This window comes from Schistocerca gregaria, chromosome X (assembly GCF_023897955.1).
Source record: "Schistocerca gregaria isolate iqSchGreg1 chromosome X, iqSchGreg1.2, whole genome shotgun sequence".
In the NCBI taxonomy this organism is placed as follows: Eukaryota; Metazoa; Arthropoda; class Insecta; order Orthoptera; family Acrididae; genus Schistocerca; species Schistocerca gregaria.
The window spans coordinates 355997582-356017716 of NC_064931.1; positions in this window are offsets into that span (position 1 = coordinate 355997582).

Here is a 20135-nt window from a genome sequence, read left to right on the forward strand (position 1 = left end):
ACTTCACTTTCTAATATCTCGGCTGTATACCGATCCAGCCATCATCAGAGTAACATGTTTGGACAGTATACAGCCAAAATATTATAAGAAGAAGTGAAATATGTGCAGGTGCACACCAGAAAATATATGGAACAGTCATTGAGCAGGTAAAATATGAAGATGCACATTCTACACTTTTATTCTCCATGTCTATATATTATTTCTCAACGTCGTCAGACTGGTGATGAACTTATTGGTTCTACCTAGATACCATTTTGTTGATGCCGTCACTATAGGATGTTTGGCAATGTTCACGCAGCCACATCCACACGTTGCTCGCACCAATTCATCGCTATGACAGTGACGTCATTGAAGGTGTTTTTTAAGTTCTAGAAATACACGAAAACGGAATGTGGTCAAGTCGGAACTGTATTGTGCTTGATCGATGACAGTGAAAGAAGGCTTCGGACTGTTGCAGATGTCGCAGCGCTCGTCTGTGGCCTGGTATTGTCATGCCGAAGGAGAGCGTGCTCCATGTATTGATGAAGTCTTGAAATTCGTGCTCTCAGTATTCTGAGGGTCTCGCAGTGACTTGCAGAGTTTATGGTGGTGCGTTTAGGCAAGAGTTCCAAATGTAGAATTCCCCCCAACACTGTACGTATAGCTTGCCTGCTGATGGCACGGTCTTGAACGTTTTAGCGTCGGTGATCCTTTGTGTCGGAACTCCATGTGATTTTCAGTAGGTTTCTTACATTCGACTAGGCGGATACCGGGCTGTTACCCACGTCTGTCATCGTTTACACGATTCGTCAGCATTTTGAAAACGGTTTCACTCCTTCGCATGGAATACTTAACACTAGAAACAGTCTGACAGGGTGCATGCATTCCGTCCCGGCGGGGAAGGGTTAGCGAGAGGACGGGCATCCTGTCACCTTCTTCTACTGACGTTGCCAACTCTAGATTAATATGCCGACCCCTTGCAGATACGGATAAGGATGGAGAAAGAAAAAAATATTTCCTAACCTCTCAATGTAAAACAAATACTACAGGTCTACAAGATGTGACACACGATCATTTTACCATTGTGCTTCGCCTCCTAAATGAACTATAACTTCACAATTTCTATGTACAGGAATATATTTTGCATCTAGTGAGCGTGAAGGTAGAGAATATGTAGCAAAGGAAATGATGATGGGGCTGTTACGGAGAAATTCTACGACATTTACACTTTTAGGGAAACAGTTATATACAGGGTGATTCAAAAATGCATGTAAATATTTTAAGGTTGTATTTGTGAGGTAAATATAAGACAAAAATGTTCTATACAATTTTTGCTATACTTGGCTTATTACAGAGTTATGAACAAAACATGATAATACATTCAATACAACGTAAAGTATTTACTTCCCAGAGTTCACAGTTTAATTACAGTGCATTTGGACTAAAAACGCAAATTGGTAAATAAACGTGACGTAACAAACTGAAACAATTCCTCGCGAATACTGTATTACTTTAGTTCCTGTTGATTGAACTAAATCAATGCAAAATAACTAAGGAAAATACAAGAAGAATTTACAGACTGTACTGTACTGTATTTGCACAAATCTTAATGCAATGCATGTTCAAAATGCTGTCCCTGAACTTGCAGACAGACCCGTGCTCGTCGCCGCAATGATCTCTGCACATTACACAGTCCGTTCAACTCTCCACGAATAATTTCACAACCACCTTCAATTCTTTGTTGTAGCACTTCTCTGTTCGGTACTGCAGAAGAATACACCAATGTCTTTAGTCGGCCCCATAAATAAAAGTCTAAAGGGTTCAGGGGTTCAGGTCAGGTGATCTGGCTGGCCAAGCAATTGGTCCTCCGCGACCTATCCATCGATGTGGATACTCATCATTGAGGTACGCCCTTACGTTGCGGCTGTAATGGGCAGGAGCACCATCGTGCATAAACCACAAGGTGGCTCGTGTTGCAAGAGGGACATCCTGTAACAATCCAGGCAATTCCCCCTCCAAAAATTCGCAGTAAGCGTGCCCAGTCAGCCTTGGAGGTAGAACATGAGGTTCGAGTAAGTCATTCCCCACAATACCACACCAAATGTTTATGGAGAATTGATGTTGTTATCCACGCACAATTCTCGCGCCAGGATTCTCGACAGCCCACTGGTGCATATTATGCGAATTGATTACACCCGCACGAGTAAACATGGCCTCATCTCTGAATAACATCCGCCGAATGAACATTGGATCATTCAAATGACGCTCTTGTAACCACTGGCAGAATTGCTGACGGCGAAGATAGTCTGCAGGTGTCAATTCGTGCACTTTGTGCAGGTGAAATGGATGCAACTGTTGTCTCCGAAGCAGCCGCCATACAGTAGATTGTTGAAGTCGTACAGCTGCACTAATTTGTCTCGTACTGATAGCTGGATCTTGGTCTACCAGGTCCAAAACATGTTCCTCGACGTTCACTGCATGCTCAAGTGGTCGACCTGAATGTGGCCCAGGACGAATGCCATACTCCCGCATACGTCTGTCCACAGATACAAACGTCTGATGACTTGGTAACCGTCGTCTTGGAAACAGCTTACTGTACCTTCGTCTTGCTGCAAGTGCGTTTCCATCTGCTGCACCATACACAAGGTGCATATCAGCATACTCACTGTTTGAGTACATCATGTGCACGAAACCTGTAGCCTTCCGACGATGAATGAACGACAGGAAGTACGTTTCCGTTACCAACAACATCAGCGCCATCTTCTGTACAGTAGGAGTAAACAGCAATTGCAAACACAAACAAACACTATTCATGCAGTTTCGAATCAACTGTTGGGAGATACGTATGTGCATTACGTACCAGAATATGGCATCCTGCTGCTTGCACTGACGTCGTTTTGATACGGACATGAGTTTCGTATTTTAACGATAACTCTGGAATTAAACGTTTATGGAAAAACATTTATAGAACACTTTTGTCTTATATTTACCTCACAAATACACCCTTAAAATATTTACATGCATTTCTGAATCACCCTGTATATTACACCTACAGAAAATGAGTGCTAGTCTGCACCTTCACTATTAACATAAAACAGTAATATCTACTAGTTGCTGCATAGTTGGCTCGAAATGATTCACGATTCGTCGGATACTCGTATTTCGACTTTCGAACGTAATATACCGGGAACAAATACGACAACGCATTTTTTTTCTGGGACGAACGTGAAGTATTCTCAGTCCCATGACTTTCTTACTTTTTCATCAACATGCACTACTGGTACTAGATTTCTTCTCACGCCAAACAAATGACGTAGCTCATACACTGAGGAACCAAAAGAACTGGTACACCGACCTAATATCGTATAGGTCCGCAGGTAGCAAGCAGAAGTGTCACAACACGACGTGGCATGGACTCGACTAATCTCTGGTGTAGTGCTGGATTGAACTGGCGTCATGAAATTCTTAAGAGTATGAGGGGAAGATGATCTCTTCTGAACAGCACGTTGCAAGGCATCATAGAGATTCTCAATAATGTTCATGTCTGGGGAGTTTTGTGGCCAGAGGAAGTGCTTAAGCTCAGAAGAGTGTATATGGAGCTACTCTGCAGCAATTCCGGACGTGTGGCGTGTCGCATTGTCCTGCTGGAATTGCGTAAGTCTGTTTGAATTCAAAATGGACATGAATGGATGCAAATGATGAGGAAGGAGGGTTAGGTACGTGTCATCTGTTAGAGTCGTGTCTAAACATACCAGGGGTCCCTTATCACTCCAACTGCACACGTTCCACACCACTACAGTGCCTCCACCAGCTTGAACAGTCCCCTGCTTAGATGCAAGTCCAGATTCATGAGGTTGTCTTCATACCCCTACACGTCCGTCCGCTCGATACAATTTGGAACAAGACTCGTCCGACCGGGCAACATGTTTCCGGTCATCTACAGTCCAGTGTCGGTGTTGACGGACCCAGGAGAGGGGTAAAGCTTTGTGTCGTATGGTCATCAAGGGTCACAATTGGGCCTTCGGCTCAGAAACCCCATATCGATTATGTTTCGTTGAATGGTTCGCACGCTGACACTTATTGATGGCTGAGCGCTGAAATCTGTAGCAATTTGTGGAAGGGTTGCACTTCTGTCACGTTTAACGATTCTCTTAAGACAACGTTGGTCCCGTTCTTGCAGGATCTTTTTCGGCCGGAGTGATGTAGGAGATTTGACGTTTTACCGGATATCTGACATTCACGGTACTCTCGTGAAATGGTCGTACGGAAAAATCCCCATTTCATCACAATCTCGGAGATGCTGTGTCACATCACTCGTGTGTCAATTATAACATCAGGTTCACACTCACTTAAATATTGATAACCTGCTTTTGTAGCAGTAGTAACCGATCTAACAACTGCGCAAGACATTTGTTGTCTTATATAGGCGTTGCCGAACGCAGCGTAATATTCTGTCTGTTTACATATCGCTGGATTTGATTTCACGCGACTATACTACTTTCTTTGGCGCTTCAGGGTATAAAATTTCTTATTGTGTTGTTTAGCTTCGCTGACCTGCCTGCTAGTGACGTCAGCAGCGTGTGTACATACCCGATAAACTGAATAGGCAAGCTTCACATTAAACGCCTGAGAATATTTGGAGATAAGCGCTCTCATTTCCCATTCCAAGCAGAAGCATTGCTCATGATGAAGGAAACGCCAGAAAATCGTTTTCAGTAAAGGTTATATCAGTTAAATTGGAAAAAATATAGTATACTCGATTTATTACAAGGCAGGATACACCGTTATTAGTAATATCATGGTTTAGAAGTAACGAAATATTTAAAAAAAAACTGCGTGTTTGGCTTCCTGGGTGTGCATATTGATCAGATGTAGAATCGGAAATTACATATTGTGGGACCTTTCGAAACTTCGGCCTCTTGTTAACGAACGTCTATGTAATTGTTATCGGTACAATGGGTCATCAGCACTAAAAAACGTTGCAGTAAAATTATATGAAAATATACGTTATTCTATGAGAGTAGTAAGTCTAGCGTATTATGTTGCTGTTTTGTGTGGAAAAGTGTAAACTGATTGTTTATAGCTAGGGAATGTTTGTGAATGTTAGTGTAACGTTTTTGCTTCTGTAACCACATACATTCACCGTGTGAGTCTTGGCTGTTAATTATGATAACCGTGTAAACCCGTGTGTGTCAAAAATAATTTTCAAAAAGGTATTTTGTTTTGATAACACTTATGGCCATGTCTCCAAGTGAAGCGAGAACCCTGAAAATTTATACTCCGATTAAAATTACATGATAGTTGATGTCTGTCACCCACCGCTACAGTGTTACTATGTCGGCTACCAGCTATCTCTCGGCTATAGGGGGCACACATACACGTTGCATGTCCACAAATGCTGTTAATTATAACGCGGAGCCATATTGGAAGCGGTATGACGGAAATGCGAGGTGACCAGTTACTGAAATACAATGGACGACGCGTTTAACGGCCCTGAATGAAATTCTCCTTACTTAACCATAGCCTCCTGATATGCATTGTATCCGATTAAACGGCAGTCAGTAATCTGCAGCAGAAATAAAATAACGATCGCTTTGCTAACGGCGATTAAAGCTAACATCTACGAGCAAACACAAGACAGAAAAATTTCAGTTTCAGCACTAAAACCGAACTGTAATTATCGCCTTATCCTCACACTAGCTACACAAACTGCCACGGTACAAACCAAAGAGCAGTATCATTTGACACTTGGTTGCTCGTTATAGACGACACAGGCAGACTCCAAACGAAAACAGAACGATAGGACGAAGAATACGAGCAATTAAAAAAGTAAGTGCGACGATGAAAATGAAGCGGCAAACTATTAGAAACCAAAATAATGCATTTAAACTAACTAACTGAATGAGAGAGAAACATTACATTTAGAAATTGAAAAAAAAGTATTTTGGAGCACGTGACGAAATTCGAACCTTCTTTCTCGTGCACACTACCCCAGTGTGCTAGGCCACTACAGTGCATCCAGTAGTGAAATTTATGACACTGATGCTCCAGTCGCAACGATGAACTGCAGCCTTCACAAATTCGGTTTCACGCAATGTCGAGCGAAGCTTATCTAATGTAATCTCTGTGATTACAATAGCTGCGCACGTGACTCCAGAATGAAATTTTCACTTTGCAGCGGAGTGTACACTGATATGAAAATTCCTGCCAGATTAAAACTGTGTGCTGACCTAGACTCCCCGAGTACGAGTCTCGATCCGGCACACAGCTTTAATCTGCCAGGAAGTTTGTATACGTGACTCTTAATCACGTCTTTTGTGGAAGTATCCAGTAGTTTGGTTAGTGCTGTGTATGAATGTATGTATTTCGTTAGCATCGATCTCTCTCTCTCTCTCTCTCTCTCTCTCTCTCTCTCTCTCTCTCTCTCTCTCTCTCGTCTTTCTCTGTGTATTTGTGTGTGTGTCTGTGTGAGAGAGAGAGAGAGAGTGTGTGTATGTTTTGGTGTGGTTATCACGTACGATGATTTACGAAATAAGAGCACCATATGCAAGATTCGGGATCCAGACTTATCAAGAACGAAAGCCAGACACGGAATTTGAAGTGAACAGACCAATTGTTGCAGCAGTTTGGCAACGGCGAACTGTTAGAGTGTGATTATCAAGACATATTAGTGTGAATAGAAGCTCATAAGGAACACATTCTACGAGGATGTGCTAAAAAGTAATGTCTCCAGATTTGTATGTGAAAACTCTTAAGGCTTTCTAAGTGAAAGACTCGTTATTAACAATGTGCATCTTTATTCTTCATTTCTACATATTTATTTCCCAACATCGTGACTCTGGTGACTAACACATTTCTCCCAACGAGAGACCAGTTTTTTGTTACCGTCATTGAAGAATATTTGGCTTTGTTGCTGAGCCACAACCACAAGATGGCAGCCGAGTGAGATCACAGGTATTTTCTTCGTCCACTAAAAGAACTTAAGAGAAAATAGTGTCAAATTTAAATTTTCTTTGTTTTTTATGCTTGCTGTAGTGTCCGGTCTTGTCATACAACTGAATATCAGCGTACCAGCAGAGCTTTTTCTAGAAAAAACCGATAATCGAGATATAACCCGAAATTTTTAATGACATAAACACCAAAAATTCTATTCAAGGTTTCTTGACTGTGCAAAATTCGTTTAACAAAGACAGCCATTAGTTTCAGCAGCGTCTATTGTCGCAATAAATGTGTAATTAAACGTTTCTAAATCCTATTTAACTAACGCAAGTCGTCTTGTTTACTAGTTAGACAGACGCGATCTAGGCCAAAACTTTCCGAGTTATAAACGTTTAAAAACCTGACAAAACACGCCTGATAACGTAGATTCTCTAAAAGCAAGTTATCACAGATTTATTCTTCTGTCATTGTACCTCTAAATCAGATCAACCCCCTCGCATAAGACCTTTGTAACGTTTTTTGTTTAAACACAGCCAATCTCGCGTGCTCGAAAAATTCTTTAAACTTAATTATTCTTTCGAAACTGACCATGAGTGAGAAATGAGGGAGCTGTTATAGGGTAGTTCAAAATGGCTCTAAGCACTATGGGACTTAACATCCGTGGTCATCAGTCCCATAGATTTAGAACTACTTAAGCCTAACTAACCTAAGGACATCACACAAATCCATGTCCGAGGCAGGATTCGAACCTGTGACCGTAGCAGCAGCGCGGTTCCGGACCGAAGCGCCTAGAACTCCTCCGCCACTTCTAACAGCCTTATACGGTAGTTAGTTGAGGGATTTGTTACCAATCTTGTAGGAAATATTTTCACTAGGGCGGGGGGTGCAGTGGGGAGAATGTTGGGGGAACAAAAGAGACTTTCTCCTAGAAGTATTCAGTAGGAACATTATGATTGGGGAACAGGAAAGGAGAATCTGAGCCATTCAGGCACAGTTAAAGAAAGCAAGGAAGGAACTCTTAAGGATGAAGGGAGATGAGGGGGAGGAGGACAGTTGGGAACTGGCAGCTGGTAGGAGAATAGGAGGAAAGAAATCGCGATCTGACTGTTTTATTATCGACGCCAGAAACGGGTACCTACCACTGCCAGAGTTAAGTGGAGAAGAGCACGAGGAGCAGGACATGTGCAGCACACTTCAACCGAGGCCAAGCTGCTTAGGATTGTACAAAGCGTTAGGAGGAAGAAAGTGCTGCTGCTAGGTAGTAGCCATGGGCGAGGTGTAGGCCCTCATTTACAGGAAAGTTTAGGGGTAGCGTGCCAGGCCACCAGTATATTCAAGCCAAACGCAGGACTAAGTGATGTCATAGAGGACCTAGGATCTTTATGTAGGGACTTTACAAAAGAGGACCATTTAGTGATAGTGGGTGGTGCAGGAAACAGTTTGGACAGGGATGCGGCATATCACATAGGTGGTGACCTGAACAAGATACCTTCCCTAACTCATAGCACCAACGCACACTTTGTTGAGCTGTACCGGCGTCATGATCGACCACACTTTGATGGACCTGTGAGGCGAATCAATGTGGGGTTAGGGTGGCTCTGAGGACAGCCTACTTTTCTAATTTTTCCCTGTTGCCCGTCGGGACTATCAACAGATGGGGTTTCACTAGGCATGACCTACACCTAAAAAGGACTGGGAAGGGAAGACTGGTACAGCTGAATCATGAAAGTATAGGAGGTGGTTCTCGGGCCATACATGGCCAAATACCTGTTGTCATAGGTAGGAAAAGTAGGTCTTTTTTAGGATAAATCCAGGCAACAGGCTACCCTGCCTAAAGATTATGTTCAGCAGTTTACAAAATACTGAAACAATCACTTACAAGACAGATTTTAAAACGTCAAATATCACAAATACGAAATGAAACAAAGGAAAACAAACCATTGCAAAGAGTAACACTTCACAGACATTTCACAGACTTAACAATCCTCCATCAAAACATGCAATGAATAAAAATAAAATACAACTATTAGAAGGTGAGCTCCAATATTTGAACTGCACAGAAGTTTGTATTACAGAGCACTGGTGTAGAGACACTGAAATCCAACATGTAGTATTATCATCATATGAAAGGGCAAACGCTTACTACAGAACTACTTCAAGGGGTGGAGTATCATGCATTTGTAACAGAAAAGGAGCACAGTTCAAATCAAGACATGGCCTCAGTACGGTAAGTGAAGATAAACACTTTTGAAAAATCAGCTATTGAATTAACAGGGCTTGATATCACCAAGAAATTAATCATATTGTGTGTGTATAGATCTGCCAGTGGCAGTGTGGACACTTTTTTCAATAAATTAGCCGACGTTCTAGATAAAGTCTCAAGTACAAAGGTCAATTTAATTCTGTGGGAGTCATGAACATCAAAACTACTACCATAAATGAATTCAGCAGCACCTTCATAAACATCCTTCAAAGTTTTGGCATGTCCCTATTGGTCAATAGTGAAACAAGAGATACTACAATGACTGCATCAGTAATAGATCAGGTGGCCACAAATACGGACAGGGAAAAATGTGATTCAGCTGTAAAGGATTTCTGACTATCAGACCATCTCTGTCAAACCACAACAGTAAAAGCCGACATCGAATCATTCCCTACACCACAAGCCTACAAACGATATCTATCAACAATCAAAATAAAAGATTTTTCAAAAGAACTAGAAAAACAAAGCTGGGATGAAGTGTATAAGGCCCAAAGTGAATATTAAATTCTCTAAATTCCTCAAATTGTTTAAACTGAACTTTGAAAAGGCATTTCCAAAAGTATGCATGTCTGTATTAACATCTCACAAAAACAGATGGATAACAGCAGGTATTAAGAAGTTCTCCCAAACGCTTGAATACCTGAGTTCCATTAAAAAGATTCGCAATGATCCAGAATTATTAAATTTCTGTCATAGATACAAAAAGATCTATAGGAAGGTGTTGATTCCTGCAAAAAAAACATTCAATGACAAAATAATATATATTGCAAAGAATAAAAGCAAAGCAGTCAGGGATGTTATAAAAAAGAAATCGGGGAGAGGTAAACAAACCCAGAATAACATAGTGCTAAGGGAGAAGGATAAGGTAATAAATGGTACACAACACTTAGCAAACTAAGTAAACGAGCATTTATCAAATATTGCAGAGATGTTACAGCAAAAGATCCCCAAAACAAATATAAAACCTCTAAGTAATGTTGCACTAAATACAATGATGTTACTTCCAACCGCGGAGAATGAAGTCAATAAAAGTGTTCTTAAAATAAACATTGAAAAGTCAGTAGGCTTACATAAAGTACCACTGTGTTACTGAAACAATACATAGGGATTATACAAGGACCCTTAACAAATATAATAAATAAATACTTCACATCAGGGACCTTTCCAGAACAGTTAAAACAGGCAAGAGAGGTAATGCAGAAGACATAGAAAATTACTGGCCCATTTCTCTGATGTCAGCATTCCCAAAAATAATAGAAACAATTATGAAAGACAGATTAATTAACTACCTAAATAAATAAAAATTTTTAAGCGAATCACAGTTAGGTTTCCGAAGTGGCAAAAATACTGAGTCAGCCATAGAAGAATTTACAAACGATGTACTTGATGTCCTCGATAAAGATGAGTGTGTCACAGGCATATTTTTGCATCTTTCTAAGGCGTTTGATACAGTCGACCACAAGATTCTGTTAAATAAATTAGAAGCATTAGGAATAAGAGGGGTAACTAATGACTGATTCCGATCATACCTAGCAGACAGAGTACAAAGAGTAAAGACAACACATACTTCAAATAGATCTAAACATTTAGTAAAACACTTATCAGAACCAAAATACATTAATATAGGGGTTCCACAAGGTGGTATATTAGCACCAATAGTGTCCCTGATATACATCAATGACTTTCCCACCAGTGTTACTCATGGTGACAAAATTCTTTTCGCTGACGACAGCAATATTACAGTCACTGATAAAGCAAGAGAACACCTTGCGAAGAAAGCAAATGAAACTCTCAAGGAAGTTTATGATTGGTCAATAATCAATAAAGTTACATTGAACATTGAACATAAAGATAGCTAATGCCATGAATTTCAGTTTGAATAGGATAAATGACATTGTTAAATTAAATGTAGATGGCACCTCTAGAGACAGTGTAACAAATGAAAAATTTCTAGGAATGAATATAGATTCTCAGTTGAAGTAGTGCAAACACACGAAGGTACTTGCAAACAGAATGTTATCAGCATGTTATGCCCTTAGAATCATATCATCAGTGTGTAGCATGCAGTGTCTTTTAGTTACATATTATTCATATGTACACTCAATTCTTAGCTATGGCATTCTGTTTTGGGGAACAATCGCACCTTATATGAAGACAATTTTCAAACTCCAGAAAAGAGCCATAAGAATAATAACTAAAAATACTAGTCGAGCTCATTGTAAAGATCTGCTGAAAACATTGTGGATTTTAGCTGCTCCACGTGAATACATTTATCGGTCAGTTGTACACCTCAAAAATAACATAGGTAATTGCTGCACAAACAGCTCTGTCGATGACCATGCCACAAGAGATAGACTCAATTTACATTTACCAAAAAAAAAAAAAAAAAAAAAAAAAAAAAAAAAAAAAAAAAAAAAAAAAAAAAAAAGATAAATCTCAAAACTGCATTTCCTACCAAGAATATGATAAATTACCAAAACAGATAAAGGAAATTGCAAAAATAACCTATTTAAAAAGGCAGCTAAAAATACCTGTTATGCAATACATTTTACACATTGAAGCATTACTTAGATAAAACAGAGTAGGGCTTTGATAAAAAAAATGTTATACAAATAAATAATAATAAACGATTGTAAAACATCCACCATTCCACATAACACATTCACTTTATGTTTTTTTCCTTCTTTTCTCCTTTCTAGAAATACTTACCCCCATGCTATGCGTGGCACAATACTAACACCTCTTCCTCTTTCTCAGCTCAAAATCTCACTCATTATGGAGGGATGGTGACTCAGTCTTTCCGGATAGCACATGCCCCAGAGATCACCAGTGTGTGTGTGTGTGTGTGTGTGTGTGTGTGTGTGTACTGAGTGAAGTGTTATGAAACTGTGCATATAGTGTATGTGCAGTGACTGATAGTGAGATATGAGTCAACAGTGTGGCATCACATTATTTAATAAGTCATTCGTAAAAAAATGTATTGCATACCAGGAGTAAATCTAATCACTGTCTATAACTAAAAGTCTGTAAATATATGTGTATACGAATTAGCTTATTTTAAATTGGTCTAAACTAGTAAATACTTTGACATGTCCTATATCCTTGTAAAAAGAGATCTACGGATGAATAAAGCTACTGCTACTATTACTACTACTACTGCTACTACTACTACATCTCTGTTTACTCCGCTTCATCACTGTCAATGTGAATTCCTCAAAGGTGCTCTTTACGTTTTGGAAACAGATGACAGGCGGATGGTCCCAAGTCAGGACTGTATGGAGGATGTTCGATGACAGTGAACCCAAGGCATCGGACTCTTACAGATATCGCAGCACCTGCTGCTGGCAGAGCATTGTCATGTTGAAGAAATGGGTGTTCTATTTGTAGACAAATTCTTCGAATTAGTGTTTTCCGTTTTCTGGGCTATTTTTTTACGCAATGATGTAGTTATATTACACACTTCTGTGTTACACGATATAATTTGGATGCTTCTTGCGGCAGAGGTTTGAAACAAATCTAAGTGAAGAGAGGAAATCTAGTTCGTAATATGCAGGACTTGTAATAACGCAACCAACAATGCGGACAGAATAAAAGATTCGGAAGTATTACTTTTCCGCACTTCCTAGTCCGTTAAAATAAAAATTAGAGTTTCATGTCATCAGCACTATCACGTCTCCATTGTGGCAGATGCGATAATTTTAATATTTATCAAAAAGCGTAGGAGACATACAGAAGGGATTACGTTTCACAGGAAATGTGATCAGTCCAACGAAGCAAGTTCAAAGCCCGCAGACATTACATTAAGGGTAATATATACTCACGTTAGTGCTGCCATGCATGACGAGAGTAGTAATTAATTTTTCCTAATAGTGAAACACTTTTAGTTTCCGTTAAGAACACTTGTTGCTGAACATATTTCGGTTGAGATAATCGAGAATCTGTGGGGCATGCAAACGCACTGTTGTGTAACAGAAGGTGGGTTTCAGAACGGTACTCAGATACTGATGCCCAAGTTACAGCGTCCCATCTGTGAACCTAATTTTCACTCCAGGGCACCACAGCGTGCGATTCGTTCGTACTAAAGTGAACGAAGAATTTGTAGAAAGGACTGACGTAGGGATTATAGAAAATGGACTTTTTTGAAGAGTTTTCTTGCATTCTGCACCTCCGAAATTTCATGGTGGTAAAGTAGGATGAAAGTATGGAAGATTAACGTCTCATCGACGCTGAGGTCATTGGAGACTGAGCATAAGCTCGAATGGTGGAACGATGGAAAGAAAGTCAGCCGTGTACTTTCCACCGTCAGTATCACAGCATTTGCCTTTAGTGATTTAGGGAAACCATGGGAAACCTAAATCAGGCACGCTACATAAATATTTGAACCACCATCTTAGGAATGAGAATCCACTGGTCCACTTTGCTCTGTATGATCATGAGATGGGGAAAGCAACTATTGCCAGCTGGATGTGATTACAACGCCAGACTGCAACAATATGGTATCGCAAGGTACAGTGAGCGTCCAAACATCGCATGTAACAATACAGAATGTTTATTAAGGGTACAAATGAAAGGGGCTGGTACAGGGCCAATGAAACAAGCAAATAACCGAATAAAGTTCCGTTATCCGACTGATTCCCCGATGCGACGAATGCATTATTACAACACTCTTCATATTTAAAGCTAAGTTTATTCTGCAGCTTCGCTGGCAGCACATTACGGTCGGTTACTTGAACAAGGTACTTCCACTGATGTGAAGCGAAGAGTGACCTGGAATCAACCAAAAGCAACTCAAATTTCGGGCCGTGACGGCGATATGCGAGATGCAGGGCTGCAACGTAAACACGGCCTTACGTTCAAGGTCTCAGTTCTCACAGTGCCAGCAAACTTAATGTGCACAAGTAACTTCTGAAACAGTTTTCACGGTTCTATACACATTTTCATATGAAAAATTGCAGACATCTACTTCACGTAAGGGCGTGAAAATGGTAATGCACGGGACGCGGCACAGTTGTATCACGAAGTGTAACCTCAAAGAGGACAGCCAGAAGAGGAAGTTTACTACCTCGCATCAGCGCCTGCGCGAGACCGGTTCATTTTAACACAAAGTGCAACCCGTAGATAGAACAAGAACATTATGGATACCATTAGCGGAGAAGCATGTATTACATCAGGTGGACAATTGTGGGATACAAGTACCAGAAGAATTGACGCAGCTGAACATATTTCACGCTCCACCATGTACTAAATATTACATGAGGTGCAGTTGCACCGATACGTTACAAACTTAGCGAGCCCTGGCTGCACCTGACTTTGCAGTCTGTGTTGATCCTGGCAGTAGACCCTTACACAATGTAGGAGTGTTCCACAGTTCCTCGTATTCATGTTATTTTACTCAAGACGGTATTATAAACATCCCCGACATGGATGTTTGGGCATATGAGAACCCAAATGCTACCACTGAGATGATAGGACAACATTATCTTCGTGGCCAACTTACAGTTCATGTGTACCATCATTTCCTGTTACAGAAGCTAATCGACTATTTGGATGATGTGAAAGGATGCGTATGTGTTACATGCATGACAGAGCGAGGCACACTTGCATGTGGCTGTTCGGGAATACGTAGCACGAATCTTAGACAAGAAGCGTATTGATTGTAGCTCCTCAATATCATGGCTTTACGCCTGACTTGAAGCTTTGAATTGTCTTGTGTGACGGTATTTGAAAACTTTGGTGTAGTCCAATTCTGTCGATATAGTCGATGAACTGTGACAACGCTTTGTGAATGGAACACGGGGGAAATTTTGAAAGTGTACGGGTATAGATGACGAGACCTGCTGAAGCCTTCATTCACGTGGGCAGTGGTCGTGTGGAACAGTTTTCGTAATGTGTCTATACTCGAGAGCTTATCTGCACTTTGAATCTTAGGGGGACTCATAAGCACTGGCTTCCTCATCTACATTTATTATGACTATTTCCTTGTCTCGTCGTCCTCTCGTCACTGCTACTACCTGTTCCTTTAATAGTAGAACACGCTGTATATGAATGAAGAGGAGGTTTAGGATGTGATGCTCAACAAATAACCGTTTGAATGTTAATATTATCTTTCGTTGCTTCTTAATACAAGAAACTCATTTTAAGCATTGCGGATGGATTCATATTTTCTTGGCAACATGACATTTTCCCCTTTTTTACGATTGCCATGCTTTTCATAACATGAGTAATGTTTCAGTTATATTTTTAATCTCATTAGTTTTCAGGATTTGTTTTGATGTATATTAGTGTCGTGGTGGATACTAGGCAACTGCTACATTTTGGGCCGGCCGCGGTAGCCGTGAGTTTCTGTCGCTGCAGTCCGGAACCGTGGGACTGCTACGGTCGCAGGTTCGAATCCTGCCTCGGGCATGGGTGTGTGTTGATGTCCTTAGGTTAGTTAGGTTTAAGTAGTTCTAAGTTCTAGGGGACTTAAGATCTAAGATGTTGAGTCCCATAGTGCTCAGAGACATTTGAACCATTTTGCTACATTTTGGTGGCCTAATAAGCCCAAAACTGATTAGTAATGAGCAAATATTAGTGTAACAAACATTTTTGTCTGTCTTTCTCCCATAAAAGAAACAGTTTCACTTTAAATGCTATCAGTTTTGTGTATTTACGTATCGTTTTAACCTATGCTGCAGATGACTGTGCTGTAATTTCAGTATAATAACAGAGGATACAAAATACAAATAAAACATCCAAAAATATAAAAGCCCTAGCATTTCATAGAAAGGACGTGGAAGAAGACCTGTTATGCCGACGCTGTCAGAGCTGCTTGAGGGTAGTAGCTCCTTCCAGATTCAGCAGAGAGCACCAGGTCGGTAGCTCTGCTGCTGCTACATTTATTAACGCAATCCGCTCCCTGCACCCTCCAGGGGCCGAGTAAGTGAGTTTCAAATTAGAAAGTTTGAAAAGTGACGCACGACTCGGTTTAGTGCACAGACGAAGCAGGCGCAGCGAGCTACTGATAAACGGCGCCGCGTCCTCGGGGAAACACATGCGGTTTCCGTGAGGGGAATTTCTCCTCAGGCGGCTTACATTTACGTAATCAGAGTTTGGTAATCTTACTATTTATGCACCGCCCGTCTGCGTCACTCAGGCGGCACTCAGCTAATTAGCCGCCGCGTTGTCACCGGACTGTGGAGGATCACTAGTGTGCGATTAACAGTTATCAATGTACACTTGCGAAGTCTCAAGCGGTCTGCTGTCCAGGGAAGCAACAAAAATCGGTGTTTTCTGCTTAGGAATACGTGTTCTAGGAAAACAAATGTGTATGTAACCATCATATTAAACCAGACGCACTAAGCTTTTCGTATAGCCGAACAAGCAGTGAGCCAGACTCGGAAGGAAGCCGAGCCGCGGATTAAAGCAGTGTGGTATGGTACAAAGGCAACACTAAGTCTGGTTTTTAGGTGGTTCTCAACGCTCGTTTAAGCAGGTACTAGTATGGTCACCGTATTTGCCGAAGAAAATTCTATACAGAAACAGTTAAAATAAAATATCAAACAAAACTAATTTTTCATTATTCACAGCCCTATGGCACACATGACTTCTATCCCTTTCGGAACATCCATCATCTAAAAGTAATTGCGCTCCCGTGCTAACTGTACGTAATGCTTCCCACGTACTAGCCAGGAAACGAGATATCCGGGTAATGTACACGAGCTTTCCATTCTAAGAACACTGTTGTCCATTTTCTGTTCAACACTAAAGACAAGATATCACCTTTAGAACAGAGTAGACTTAACAGGATTTCCAACAATTTATGGGAAAATTATATGTTCGCTGATCAGATGGACTGACTGCACATGAAAAGTTTAGGAGATTGGAAATAAATATTCTACCTTTGCTTATCATGCTCTAAATAAATTTGATTCTTATGATATTAAAATTTATGTTCTGCATAGAGTAAAAGAACGGAGAAAACTAACATTATGAAAAATAACATATGTTTTTGGGACATATGTTACTGTTAAAGCAAACACAGACAACAGAGCTTCAACATCAAGATGATTATTAGAAATTATGAGTATCAATAAACACCAATTAATGACTCCTCACCTAAGCCTAAAAGATCAAATACAGAAAATGATGAGTATCCTTTCAAAACGATATAAGTCAACCAATAAAAATTTTACAGGAGGGAGCAGAACTAATATCATGAAAAATTCCATAATAGTTGATAATTTGAAGATGAGAAGCTATTTAAGGTTCCGGACATAAAAAATGGGATAAGTGGGAAAATCGCACTCTTTATTTAAAGACAAAGCCTCTACTCGGATATATAGACTGTAGACTTAATTTATTTTGCATCAACCACAGGGACATTTCCTGTTTTGAAGGAAATTTACATAACAGAAATTCAAGAACCTATTCTTTACCTCTAATTTTGAGCATTAATAAACGATACAAACAAACAAGAAGTTTTGTCCAACTTCAGTGTAAACAGTACATTCCAAATTAATGATTTTGTTTTAGTGGTAACACATTGTTTGTATGAGAAATTCATATTATTCTCTTCGTACTCATTCAAAATTGTCATCATGCGGTACAGATTTAAACACTCTTTAAAGAGAAGAAGCTAATTTGTAACTAAATTTGTTATTTTAATTATACGTTTTTGTTAGTAATAAAAACATTTTTTTATATTTTGCAAAAGATTTCTTATCCAGGTTCCTCCTCGAAACAATCACTCTTCGCCCTCAGCTTGATTTTCTACATTGTTTGCCAAACTGTCTCTCTCAAGAAGTTGAAAATAAAACTGAAGGCTTTCAGCTCCACTCCAACTGTCTCTAAAGCGCTGCTTCAGGGAGATGTCGAAGTCCTTTTATTTGATGTTATCAGGTGTATAAACTGACAACGTTTGGGTCAGGTACTGCACCTCGTAGTATCTTCATATGAAATTCGATGTATCATCCAGGTCATATGAAGATTCCATTTTAAAAATAATTTACGTACTTTTCTTCTTCAGTTTCGTTTAAAATACACTCCTGGAAATTGAAATAAGAACACCGTGAATTCATTGTCCCAGGAAGGGGAAACTTTATTGACACATTCCTGGGGTCAGATACATCACATGATCACACTGACAGAACCACAGGCACATAGACACAGGCAACAGAGCATGCACAATGTCGGTACTAGTACAGTGTATATCCACCCTTCGCAGCAATTCACGCTGCTACTCTCCCATGGAGACGATCGTAGAGATGCTGGATGTAGTCCTGTGGAACGGCTTGCCATGCCATTTCCACCTGGCGCCTCAGTTGGACCAGCGTTCGTGCTGGACGTGCAGACAGCGTGAGACGACGCTTCATCCAGTCCCAAACATGCTCAATGGGGAACAGATCCGGAGATCTTGCTGGCCAGGGTAGTTGACTTACACCTTCTAGAGCACGTTGGGTGGCACGGGATACATGCGGACGTGCATTGTCCTGTTGGAACAGCAAGTTCCCTTGCCGGTCTAGGAATGGTAGAACGATGGGTTCGATTACGGTTTGGATGTACCGTGCACTATTCAGTGTCCCCTCGACGATCACCAGAGGTGTACGGCCAGTGTAGGAGATCGCTCCCCACACCATGATGCCGGGTGTTGGCCCTGTGTGCCTCGGTCGTATGCAGTCCTGATTGTGGCGCTCACCTGCACGACGCCAAACACGCATACGACCATCATTGGCACCAAGGCAGAAGCGACTCTCATCGCTGAAGACGACACGTCTCCATTCGTCCCTCCATTCACGCCTGTCGCGACACCACTGGAGGCGGGCTGCACGATGTTGGTACGTGAGCGGAAGACGGCCTAACGGTGTGTGGGACCGTAGCCCAGCTTCATGGAGACGGTTGCGAATGGTCCTCGCCGATACCCCAGGAGCAACAGTGTCCCTAATTTGCTGGGTAGTGGCGGTGCGGTCCCCTATGGCACTGCGTGGGATCCTACGGTCTTGGCGTACATCCGTGCGTCGCTGCGGTCCGGTCCCAGGTCGACGGGCACGTGCACCTTCCGGCGACCACTGGCGACAACATCGATGTACTGTGGAGACCTCACGCCCCACGTGTTGAGCAATTCGGCGGTACGTCCACCCAGCTTCCCGCATGCCCACTATACGCCCTCGCTCAAAGTCCGTCAACTGCACATACGGTTCACGTCCACGCTGTCGTGGCATGCTACCAGTGTTAAAGACTGCGATGGAGCTCCGTATGCCACGGCAAACTGGCTGACATTGACGGCGGTGGTGCACAAATGCTGCGCAGCTAGCGCCATTCGACGGCCAACACCGCGGTTCCTGGTGTGTCCGCTGTGCCGTGCGTGTGATCATTGCTTGTACATCCCTCTCGCAGTGTCCGGAGCAAGTATGGTGGGTCTGACACACCGGTGTCAATGTGTTCTTTTTTCCATTTCCAGGAGTTTATTATTCGTTTCATGACTCTTATCACCATTTTCTTTTTCAGGTAATGGCAGCGGTCCTTAAAGTTTATAATATCTTAGTCTCTTCCTAGCCCACTTTCTGGTAAATATTATAATACTGATGAGGAGTTAATATTTCGGTCTTTTTCCGAAGAATCTTCAACACTGTATGGATATAGGTCATTCGCAGGCTAGTATGAATGCCCAACCAGTGGAAATATCAGACGCAATTCTTTTAGTCTGGAGATCCTTTTAGAAGCAACCCATGGAGAGAATGAACTACTCAGACATTTCTATTCTACCCCTGCTGCCAGAGGAAAATAACCTTATACTTTTACCGCATTTTTCTTATCTGTGCTTACTTGTGCTCAGTGATTTCCCACGTATTTGTTACTGAGTAATTTTAATTTAACCATGGACAATAACCAAAGGGGATGTCTAATGTTTTAAACGAATTCAATATGGTCTATCACTGTGATGCTTTAAGCGTATGCTTTTCGGGGACTTTAAAAT